At 50.1% G+C, this 12,494-nt stretch overlaps 1 protein-coding gene across 5 annotated transcripts in view; it reads right to left on the reverse strand.

The window, feature by feature from the left end:
• The window catches only part of PARVB (parvin beta), a 157,660-nt gene that overhangs the window by 104,421 nt on the left and 40,745 nt on the right, over positions 1–12,494 (reverse strand). The window lies entirely within an intron of this gene.

A 12,494-nucleotide genomic window follows, 5' to 3' on the forward strand; every position in this document is an offset into this window, starting at 1 on the left:
CATCCCCACTGCCCGCACGGTGCCCTAACACCCATTCAGGGCAGCGCTGTGAAAGTCACAGGGAACAGCAACTAAATCCTTTAAACGGCCATCACTGAGAACTTCTAGAAAATGTAACATCAGGCCAGGTGCGGTGGCTCACACCTGTAATCCCAGCACTTTGGGAGGCCAAGGCAGGCAGATCACGAGGGCAGGAGTTCGAGACCATTCTTGGCCAACATGGTAAAATGCTGTCTCCACTAAAAATATAAAAAAATTAGCTGGGCGTGGTGGTGCACACCTGTAGTCTCAGCTGCTTGGGAGGCTGAGGCAGGAGAATTGCTTGAACCCAGGATGCAGAGGATGCTGTGAGCCGAGATGGCATCACTGCACTCTAGCCTGGGAGACAGAGCAAGACTCCATCTCAAAAAAAAAGTGTAACATCATACAAAGATGTGTGTGTGTCATTTAAATTGTTGGTTTAAACCAGGGAATGGCAAACTGTAGCCAGTGAGCAAACCTGGCCCGCCACCTGTCTTTTTGGGATTTTTGGGTTTTTGGGGGTTTTGTTGTTGTTGTTGTTTGTTTGTTTTCGAGATAGGATCTTGCTCTGTCTCCCAGGCTGGGGTGCAGTGGCACAACATGGTTCACTGTAGCCTCGACCTCCTGAGCTCAAGGGATCTTCCCACCTCAGCCTCCCAAGTAGCTGAGACTACAGGTGCGCACCACCACACCCAACTAATTTTTGTATTTGTTGTAGAGATAGGGTCTCGCCATGCTGCTCAGGCTGGTCTTGAACTCCCGGGCTCAAGCAATCCGCCTGCCGCAGCCTCCCAAAGTGCTGGGATTACAGGCATGAACCACCACACCTGGCCCACCACCTACTTTTGTAGCTTGGCGGGGACGCAGCCACGGCTATGTTAATGAATTGTCTTTTGTAGCTTCCCGGGGACGCAGCCACACTATGTTAATGAACTGTCTATAGGGGCTTTCATGCTTCCATGGCAGAGTTGATTCATTCCTACAGAGGCAGGTGGCTCACAGAGCTGGAAATATTCTTTGGATCTTTACAGAAAGGATCACAATTGCTCAGCGAAGAGCATTCAGATACAATGTTTTGACATTTCCAGTGGGTGGGAAGTTAGCATTGGGGTGATATCAGGAACACAAGTATGTTCAGCATTCCCAGAATCAGGTGAGGAAAGCAGACCTGGGCTTGCTTTCTCCCGGTGCTGTCCAGCCACAATTTATGCAGGTCCAGCCCTGCCTGCCTGTGTTTGGCATTCACACTGCCTCTCAGGGTGACGGACTCTCATGTTGCACTTCTAGTTTAATTCTTTTAACTTGATTTCCAACTGTGACCTTCAAGTTTCACTCACAGCCCTTACTGGCAGGAGAACCGCCAAGGCAATTAGAGTATCAAAGGCCAGATGGTGACTGTATTCGCGTCCTGTGGCCACCGTGACAAAGTACCGCAAACCGGCAGCTTAAAACAACAGACATCGATTCTCTCCCAATTCTGGAGGCCAGAAGTCTGAGATCAAGGTGTCTGCAAGGCCGTGCTCTCACTGAAGCCTCCAAGGGAGGATCCGTCCTGGCCTCTTCCCAGTTTCTGGTGGTGGCCGTCGGTCCTCGGTGCATCTTGGCTTGTGGCAGTATCTCTCCAGTCTCTGTCCAGTCTCTGCATCCCGTGCCTGTCTCTGTGTCCTGCCGCCTCTTCCCGTAAGGGTCCCAGTCACTTTGAATTAGGGGCCCACCCTACTTCAGAAGGGCCTTATCTTAAGCGCATCCACAAAGACCCTATTTCCAAATGAGGTGACGGTCCCAAGAGCTGGGGACTAGGACTTGGACATACCTTTTAGGGGAACACAAACCCCTAACAGAGACCTTCACTCAGTCTCCTCCTGTGGTCCCTTCCTGCACTTCCGCACAATCCTCTCCCCTGATTGACACAAACCAAGTGCTTTCTGGCACCCGCCTCACTGGTTACGTGCAGTGCCGACGACAGGAAGGGCTCCTTCCAGCAGAAGGGATGGGGTGGTTATCCCCGTCCTTGTCCTGCTGTTGCTAAGCGGGTCACCAGCACAGCCTTGCCCACCCAACACTATCACCTGCTTGTCTCTCCACAGAGACATGGTCAGAGCTGGGACTGAAGGGCTTCACTGAGGCCAGCCAGGTGCCAGCCACAGAGTCACAGGCTACCTACAGCGGCAGCGTGGCCAGCCGAACAGTCCCCACCTCGTTATCAATCCCTCCGCGCCTACAAACAGATGGGGTGACATGACAGCTCTGCAGGGCTCCCCCTCTCCCTTCATAAGAATTACTGATATTTTTCAGCTGGGAATTTGCAGCTGCAGAGCACAGGTCTTTGATGGCATGGCACCTGTCAAATGAGACCTTTTCCAGGAGCTGGCGGTAGGATTTTTACGGCTGCCTAGCTACGCTGTCACGGGAGATCTCTGCTTCTTCCCCCGCGGCTGTTACTCAGCACAGATGCTGCTCTGCAGCCCGCAGTAGTGAGGGAGTCTCAGGCCGCCTGGGACTCTCTTAGGAGATGAGACAACAGGAATCAGGCGCCCAGTGCCTGAAAGGGGTGTCCCTGTGGCACAGACAGAAATACACACCCAGCTCAGCCCCAGACTCCGGCTTCCGTGCTCACATCCCCACCCACTCTTCTCCTCCTTCAAGCCCCTGGTGACGGGCTGTGTGCCCTAACTTCATACCTGCACTTTCTCCTGGGTTATTGTATTTAATTCCTCAAATAATACTGCAAGACAGGTAAGGGAGGCGTTGCCATAGGCCCCATGGTTCAGAGACAATGTGGCTGGGCTGAGCTCAAGGTCGCTGAGCTAACAGGGGACAAGTGACCCCAGTCCTGTCTCTCTAACCGATATTGCTACCCCACCAGTCTGCAACACACAGAACCTTGAAGAGTGCAGGACTGGCCGGGCGCGGTGGCTCACACCTGTAATCGCAGCACTTTGGGAGGCTGAGGCAGGAGCATCACCTGAAGTCAGGAATTTGAGACCAGCCTGACCAACATGGAGAAACCCCATCTCTACCCAAAATACAAAATTAGCCGGGCGTGGTGGCACAGGTCTGTAATCCCAGCTACTCGGGAGACTGAGGCAGGAAAATTGCTTGAACCCAGGGGGCAGAGGTTGCAGTGAGCCGAGATTGCACCATTGCACTCCAGCCTGGGCAACAAGAGCAAAACTCGAACTCAAAAAAAAAAAAAAAAAAAAAGGCACAGGACATGGCCGGAAGGGGTCACCTGTTGGAATGTCTTGTTTACGAACAGTTTAAGAGGGAAAGAGGACTGCAAACATACCTCAAACCTGTGGTGTAGAATCTCTGTCACAGATCAGCGGCAGGCAAACTACAGCTTGGGAAGCTGAATCCGGCCTATGGCCTGTTTCTGTAAATAAAGCTTTATTGGAACACAGCCACACCCATTTGTGTGTGTGCGTGTGTGTGTGTGTGTGTGTGTTTGTGTATGTGTATATATATGTTTTTTTGGTTTTTTTTTTTTTTTGAGACAGAATCTCGCTCTGTCTCCCAGGCTGGAGTCCAGTGGCATGATCTCAGTTCACTGCAACCTCCACCTCTAGGGTTTAAGCGATTCTCCTGCCTCAGCTTCCCAAGTAGCTGGGACTATAGGCACCTGCCCTGCCACCACACCCAGCTAATTTTTGTATTTTTAGAAGAGATGGGGTCCCACCATGTTGGCCAGGCTGGTCTCAAACTCCTGACCTCAAGTGATCCGCCCGCCTCAGGCTCCCAAAGTGCTGGGATTACAAGCATGAGCCACTGCGCCCGGTCCGGGTATGTATTTTCTGTGGCCGTGTGCACGCTATACCAGCAGAGCTGAGTAACTGCAACAGAGACTGTATGTCCCACAAAGGCTCAAACGTTTCCTATCTGGCCCTTTGCAGTAAAAGTTTGCCCACCCTTGCTGTAGATAACCACTGAGAAACAAACAAAGGAATGCGCACCTTAAGATAGCCACGTATCTGAAGAAGTGTGAAGGCAGCGGCAGCGGGACGGGAGAGCCACCAATGAGACTCCATCCTCCTGATTAGGAGCCGGGAGAGGAGGCTGTTTCATCTGATGGCAGGAAGAACTAAGTACGGCTGGGGAAACCCTCCCTGGACTGTGTCACCAGAAGCCAGTGAGTGACAGCGAATCCAGGTGCAAGCACATTTCCGCGGCCTTCCGTGCCCACAGTATGGAAGTGTAGGTAAAACAGAAACCCCAAACTCAAGTAGGCACGGGGCTTACTCATGGTGCAACATGAAGACACTCCCCACCGGAACCACACAGAGCCTGAGGCCCAGGCCGGGACTGCTTTGGCGATAAAACTTACTCACTCCATGTCCTGGATGGCTGAGCCCCCACACGGCCCGTTCTCGGGCAGAGGTCTCCTGCTTTAACAGGAAGAAAGCCCCAGTTTGAGTTTGATTTCCAGCCAGCATCTCCAGGGCTGTTGCAGCCTCTAGGGTTCCTTGCAACATGCTCAGAAACAGGGCTTCAAAATGGATCACTCCAGCAACAGAGGAAAATAAAAACCAATCAATGGGGCCGCGCTGGCGGTGGGGGCCGCTTCCTCCGTGGGCCTTTTATCGCTGGAGGAATCCGATCGACCTCGAGCCGCAGCCTGCACGCACTGCATCCTCCGCACACATTTTCACTCCGCAGATATTTTTATGCCCGTGAAAAAGAGTGGAGCAAATCCAAATTTAATCAGACAGGAGCTAAACTTGAGAAACGGACCTCCGATTCTTGTCTAGGGTCTGAAGTGAGAAAGCGGGCGGGGAGGAGAAAATGGGTCCCTAGCTTTGCCGATTGTCTGTCCCGTGCACAATGGATATTGTTCATTCTGATACCAGCACACACAGCAGCTCGAAGAAGGCTTGTGCCCAGAGGTGTCTTCAGTGAGAGGTGCACTCAGCCAGAGACCCGGTTTCTCACCCCCTCTCAGGGCCTCAGTTTCCTCATCTGTAAAATGAGACTCCTTTTCATCTCATTTTACAGGGGAAGTGGCACAGGACAGGGGGCACCAGCCCTGGAGCCGGAAAGCCTGGACCTGCAGCCTGGATCCGAGGCCATGTGGTTGGAAGGACTCCATGCTTCTGTTCCTTCCCCTGCAAAATGGAGTGAAATAGGCCAGGCATGGTGGCTCACACCTGTAATCCCAGAACTTTAAGAGGCCAAGGCAGACAAATCATCTGAGATCAGTAATTTGAGACCAGCCTGGCCAACATGGTGAAATTCCACCTGTACTAAAAATATAAAAATTAGCCAGGCATGGTGGCAGGCGCCTGTAATCCCAGCTATTCAGGAGGTTGAGGCAGAAGAATCACTGGAACCCGAGAGGTGGAGGTTGCAGTGAGCCGAGATTGCGCTACTGCACTCCAGCCTAGGCGACCGAGCGAGACTCCATCTCAAAAGAAACAAAAATTAGAGTGAAATTATTACTCTCAGATGGTTCATGGTCCCCAAAAAGATGTGTCCATGTAGTCATGAGTGCTCTCCAAACAATTAATGCCAGGAATTATTTCAATTACAGAAATAACAAAGCTGAATGATTTGCTCAACGAGACAAGTGCTTTCAGTCTCATTCTGTACCAGGCTTTCAGGCCCCAGTGAAAAAGTATCGAGAAGATGTCAGTCTCACCTCTCCCACGGGCCTTCCGGGAAGCTCAGCTCCACATTCTGCACGCTCCTCTGTGTCTGCACATCTGTTCTGCCTGCCTAAACACCCCATCCTCTCCAACCGCAAAGCTGTCCCATCTCACCCACTGGTCCTCTGGGGAGTGGCCAAGCACACCTTACTGATGGCTGGAGACAGGATGGGGCTGGGGGTTCCCACACCATCCAGCCCCACAATCGGTCTTCCCTGGGGCTGACTCAGGGGAGTGGGAGGGGAGGCACCCTCAACCCCCAAGACGCTGAAGGGATGTGAGGCCAATCCCCTTCGTCCACCAATACACACACACAAGTAGCCCTGGGTCAGGGCTCCCTGAGATTACGGGTTCTTCTATGGGGAATGATGTCCCTCTTTCCCCCCAAAAAAGATATGTTGGAGTTCTAACCCCTAGAAGCTCCTGGCCTCCATAACTGTGAGAGAATCCCTTTCTGCCTTTTTTCTTTTTTTTTTTTTTTGAGATGGAGTCTGGCTCAGTTGCCCAGGCTAGAGTGCAGTCGTACAATTTCAGCTCACAGCAACCTCCGCCTCCCAGGTTCAAGCGATTCTCCTTCCTCAGCCTCCCAAATAGGTGGGATGACAGGCGCCTGCCACCATGCCTGGCTAATTTTTGTATTTTTAGTAGAGATGGGGTTTCGCCATGTTGACCAGGCTGGCCTCGAACTCCTGACCTCAAGTGATCTGCCTGCCTCGGCCTCCCAAAGAGCCACCCAGCATTTGGTGTCTTCGTGCAACAGCCCTGGGAGACGAACATGGCGACCTAAGCCAATACGTGTTTTGCTTAAAATAATGCAGCTGAGTTTCCATTTTCTTAGAAAAAAGCCTGGCACCTCCTTCCTCTCCCTTTCTTGCTCCCTCTTCACCTTCCACTATGAGGAGAAGCCCCTGCGGCCTCCCCAGAACCAGATACCAGTGCCATGTACAGCCTGCAGAAACAGGAGCCAAACAAACGTCTTTTCTTTAGGAGTTACCCAGCCTGGGGTTCCTTTATAGCAACACAAAACAGACTCAGATGGGGCACAGGCTGCCTGTGGATCCCTGCTCCCCCATCGATAGGCCTGGTGGCCCCAGGACAAAACACCTCTCTTCACCTCTGCCAGTGGGAGAAGGAAGACAAACTGTAGCTCCAGCCCCCGGGTCATCCCCACCCCCTGCACACCCACCCAGCCAGTTCTCAACTCTTCATGCACGCCCCCGCTTAATCCTCTAAACCATCTTGAGATTAGGCTGCTGCTCTCCCGGCACTGATAAGGACCTCGGCAGAGGCTCCAGTCAGCCGACTCTGGCCTCAGCCTCCAAGTTCCCATCTCCCGCCACCCCACGCTGTGCTGAACCTTGAACACAAAGACACTGGTAAGAACACCCCAAGGTCTGGGATTCTGCCAGAACCTCTTCTGGAGTGACCACATCACTCCAGTCAACACTATGAAAGTAATCAGCCCCTTGAATCAAGTATGTCCAGGGCCTGCGTGGGGAGATAATGCGTCATCCAGGCCGGTCTGCCAAGGCTTAACGATTGTCAACGGGCAGTGTTCTCTGTGCCAGACCCAGACCTCTATCAGACATGCCAAGTAACCACAGGAGAGCCAACTGTAGGCCCCCTCAGGGAACATGGGCTCTTTCCTGCTCCTGCAGTCAGCTCCTACCTCGTAGGCCAAGCCCAGCAGAGGTGCATCTCTCTGTCAGAGACTGGTGGTCAGTGATATCCCACGATAAGGGTGAGGTGCCAGGTCCTCTGACATGGATGGCCAACCTCAGGACACACCTCCTAGCAGCAAGGAGCAGCTCTGTTGTGCTAAGGGCCCTACTCCAGATCAGCACACTCCTGACCTCCTGCAAGAAAAGTGGCCAGAACTAGGCAAGTGGGTGACACAGACACCCTGCAGTGCAAGACAAGGCTGCAGCCGGGCTCAGCGACCACTGGCAAGGACAACAATCCTACTGACAACAGCATCCAAAAGCATAAACCACCCAGGGGTAAATCTGCCCAGAGAGGTAAGAGACATGTACCCTGAAAATCACAAAACATTGCTCAAGGAAATTAAAGAAAACATAAGGAAGTGGAAAGACATCCTATGTTCATGGACTGGAAGACTTCGTGTTGTTAAAGATGCTACCCAAAGCAATTCTCAAATTCAGTACAATTCCTCCCAAAATTCCAATGGTGGCTTGTTGCAGAAACAGAAAAGCATACCCTAAAACTCACAGGGAATCTCAAGGGATCCCAAATAGCCAACAGAAGGCTGAAGAACAAAGTAGAAAGTGTCATATGTTTGCCAATTTTAAAACATACTGCAAAGCTACAGTGATAGAGACAGTGTGGTATTAGCACAAAGACAGACCTGTTGATCAACAGAATAGAATTGAAAGCCCAGACATAAATCTGTTGATGATCAACTGATTTTCAGCAAAGGTGCCAAGATCGTTCAGTGGAGCATCAACAGTGCACAACAAGATGGAGACAAGAGTGATGGGAGGGTCCCAGCCCACTAGTGCCAGGCGGGCAAGGCCAGTCTCTCAAGCAGGACCACTCCCTGGATCTCCAACCCCCAGCCCCATACCTACTCTCAAGGGGAGCTCAATAATCACCTTGAATGAATGACTGCATGCCTGGAAGACTGGGCGATCAATGAATAACTGAATGAGTAAACAGGAGTTGAAGCCCCAGGGTAACACATGAGATACCAGATTAAACATGATTCCTCAAAAGAAGCTGGGCTCCTCAACACTCACCAACGCATTTTCCTCCTTACATCTCTCTTAGCAACATTTTAAAACTATCATCTTGACTCCGTGGGTCATAAAATTCATTTAGGAAGCTGTGACTACCACATTTCTTTCTTTCCTTTTCTTTTTTTTTTTTTTTTTTTTTTGTTAGACAGAGAGTCTCTCTTTGTCACCCAGGCTGGAGTGCAGTGGTGCAATCATAGCTCACTGCAGCCACAAACTCCTGGGCTCAAGCGATCCTCCCACCTCAAACACCCCTGCCCCTGCCCCAAGTGGCTGGGACCACAGGCAACACAACGCCAGGCTAATTTTATTTTTCGTAGAGATAGGGTCTTGCTATGTTGACCAGGCTGGTCTCAAACCACTGGGCTCAAGCAATCCCCCTGCCTCGGCCTCCCAAAGTACTGAGATTGCCTGGACAGCACGTTTCTTTAATGAAATGAAAGAACAGTAGAGTAGCAAACATCAGCATGCTTATAGGAAGATACCATTTCATGAAACTTTTATTTATGGATATAGGTAAATGCATGTTTGAACTGGAGTTTTTATGAAAATATATTTCTTACCATGGATCCAAAATAAAAAGAGAGTTTAAAAGCTGCTGTCTCAGGCCAGGCACAGTGGCTCATGCCTGTAATCCCAGCACTTTGGGAGGCCAAGGCGGGCGGATCACTTGAGGTCAGGAGTTTGAGACCCACCTGGCCAACACGGTGAAACTCCGTCTCTACTAAAAATACAAAAATTGGCCGGGCGTGGTGGCATATGCCTGTAGTCCAAGCTACTCTGGAGGCTGAGGCATGAAAATCACTTGAACCCAGGAGGCAGAGGTTGCAGTGAGCCAAGGATCGCTCCATTGCACTCCAGCCTGGGCGACAGAGCGAGGCTCCATCTTAAAAATACAAAACAACACAAAAATTGCTGCTGTCTCAGTTCAGAGGTTTTTGACCATTTGTTGGCCCCCTAAGAATCTGATCAAAGTCTCCTACCAAAGTAGTAAGATCAGGCAAAACAGTGCACACAATTTCTGGGGTTCCCTATTCTCACTTGCCCAATGAGGACATATTATCATACCTACCTCAAAAGCATCATAGCCTTGATAAGACAATCTGCATACAGCACCAAGCCCAGCCCCTGGCCAGTGTGAGATCTTGATATGTGACAGCTGCCACCACTGCAGGGGAAATGAACAGGGAGATGAAGAGGAGGAAGAAGACTGAAAATTCCATGTCTGTCCTGGATCCACCCACCCTCACCCCAAGTTGAAAGATCCCACCTTGGAAACACTCAAGGAATCCCGACTGGAGAAAAACATCTCACCAGCTCTGAGCACTGCCTTTCAGTACCCCGCTATTTTTTTTTTTTTTTTTACCAGTTTTATTGAGACAGAATTCACATTCCATACAATTTGCCCTTTTAAAGTGTACAATTCGGCCGGCTGCGGTGGCTCACACCTGTAATCCCAGCACTTTGGGAGGCCAAGGCGGGCGGATCACTGGGTCAGGAGATCGAGACCATCCTGGCCAACATGGTGAAATCCCATCTCTACTAAAAATACAAAAAATTAGCCAGGCGTGGTGGCGGGCGCCTGTAGTCCCAGCTACTCAGGAGGCTGAGCAGGAGGATGGCGTGAACCCAGGAGGCGGAGCTTGCAGTGAGCTGAGATGGCACCACTATACTCCAGCCTGGGTGACGGAGCGAGACTCCGTCTCAAAAATAAAAATAAAGTATACAATTCAATGACTGTTAGTATATTCACAGAGTTGTGTAACCATCACCATTGTCAATGTAAGAACATTTTCATCACCCCCAAAAGAATCCCTGTACCCATGAGGGGTCACGGTACCTTCCCCAGGCTTTGGGAACCACTAATCTTACTCTCTGTCTCTATCAATTTGCCTGTTCTAGATATTCAAATAAATGGATTCACACAGTATTTATCCTTTTGCAAATGGTTTCTGTCACTGAGCTTGTTTTCCAGGCTCATCCACGTTGTAGGAGGGATCCATCTGTCATTCCTTTTCGTTGCTGAATAGTATTCTATTGTACGCATGGAGCATATTTCGCTTATCCACTCATCCGTTAATGGACATCTGGGTTGGGTCCACTCCATGGCAACCACAGAGTGCTCCGGTAAACCTTAAACAGATACACGTCTCCTTCAGTAACAACACTCGTTCTCTGGTTCTGACCAAGCCAGCTAAGTATTTACACAAAGGATACTTTTTTTTTTTCCCAGCAGATCTTCTACATGAGAAAATCAAGAGCTATAACAAAGCAGGGCTCTAGGAAAGAAAAACTAAATAATAATTGTAGAAACATGTTCTTGCAATGAGGCCCAAGCAAAGAAACAAAATAAAATAGAAACAATGCCCAGCGGCACCCAGTAAGATTGAAATTCTCCGTGCGCTGCTCCAACAAAATTTCAACTCATTAAAATCTCATTATACTAATAATATGTTTTCCAGATAAATTTAACTAAAACACTCCCTTCCCCTAACAAAGTGCAGACATTCTCAGCAGCAGCAGTGTAGGACGTGTGAAGATGTGGGCCAGTTCCCAGGGTAGCGTGTCTTCTCGTCCCATCTCTGCAAATGACTACGGCCAGGACCGCATCACAAGTGACAGCTTACTGGGGAGATGAGCCTCTACAGTTCTGAAGCCCCAGACCCTTCATTTTGGAGTCTCGCTCTATTGTCCAGGCTGGAGTGAAGTGGCTCAATCTCCGCTCACCGCAACCTCCGCCCCGCCCCCAGTTCAAGCGATTCTCCTGCCTCAGTCTCCTGAGCAGCTGGGATTACAGGTACCCACCATGATGCCCAGTTAATTTTTGTATTTTCAGTAGAGACAGGGTTTCGCTCTGTTGGCCAGGCTGGTCTTGAACTCCTGACCTCAGGCAATCCATCCACCTCGGCCTCCCAAAGTGCTGGGATTACAGACGTGAGACACTGTGCCCGGCCTAGATTTTCTTAAATGAAAGCAATTCTCCCAATATGTCATATGGCTTCACTGTATGTTTATTATTTTGTCTGCTCACCACCAACCCAGTCCCTGGTCTCTTCTCTTCCCAGACCTCTTCTCCACCTGATGGATAAAGTGGGGGAGTAGCCGTGGTGGCAATAAGAATGAAGATGAGATGCCAGTGAGAACAAAGGATGACACCTATGTAGGGTATTTATTTATTAATTTATTTATTTATTTTTCCAGGCAGGGTCTCGCTCTGTCACCCAGACTGGAATGCAGTGATGTAATCTCGACTCACTGCAGTATTAACCTTCCATGCTCAAGCCATCCTCCCCCTCAGCCTCCCTGAGACCACAGGCATGGGCCACCATGTCTGGCTATTTTTTTCTATTTTTTGGTAGAGATGGGGTCTCACTATGTAGCCTAGGCTGGTCTCAGACTCCTGGGCTCAAGCAATCCTCCTGCCTTAGCCTCCCAAAGTGCTGAGATTACAGGCGTGAACCACTGTGCCTGGCCTGTAGGGCTTCCACTATGTATCAGGGCCAGTCATTTCCTCCAGTACTTCATTATTAAACGTTTCAAACACATAGAAACATGTAAAGAACTTTATTTTATTTTATTTTTTGAGAGGGAGTCTTGCTCTGTCACCCAAGCTGGAGTGCAGTGGCGTGATCCTGGCTCACTGAAACCTCCACCTCCCGGGTTCAAGCGATTCTCCTGCCTTAGCCTCCCGAGTAGCTGGGACTATAGGCACATGTCACTGTGCTCAGCTAATTTTTTGTATTTTTGTAGAGATGGAGTTTCACCATGTTGGCCAGATTGGTCTCGAACTCCCGACCTCAAGTGATGCACCCGCCTCGGCCTCCCAAAGTGCTGGGATTACAAGTGTGGGCCCCCACTCCCAGCCAAGTAAAGTTTAAAGTGAACACCTGTATACCCACAGTCTACAGTCCACCACTCACCTTTTTCTATACTTGTTTGATTCCACATCCATCCATCCCTCTCTCTATCCTGAAATCCATCAGCATTCATTTCCAGTTGCTGCTGGAAATAATTCCCACAAACTTTGGGACTTCAAATGACACAAATTTCTATCTTGTGGTTCCAGATGTCAGGAGTC

The sequence above is a fragment of the Chlorocebus sabaeus genome, chromosome 19 (genome assembly GCF_047675955.1).
Source record: "Chlorocebus sabaeus isolate Y175 chromosome 19, mChlSab1.0.hap1, whole genome shotgun sequence".
NCBI lineage: Eukaryota > Metazoa > Chordata > Mammalia > Primates > Cercopithecidae > Chlorocebus > Chlorocebus sabaeus.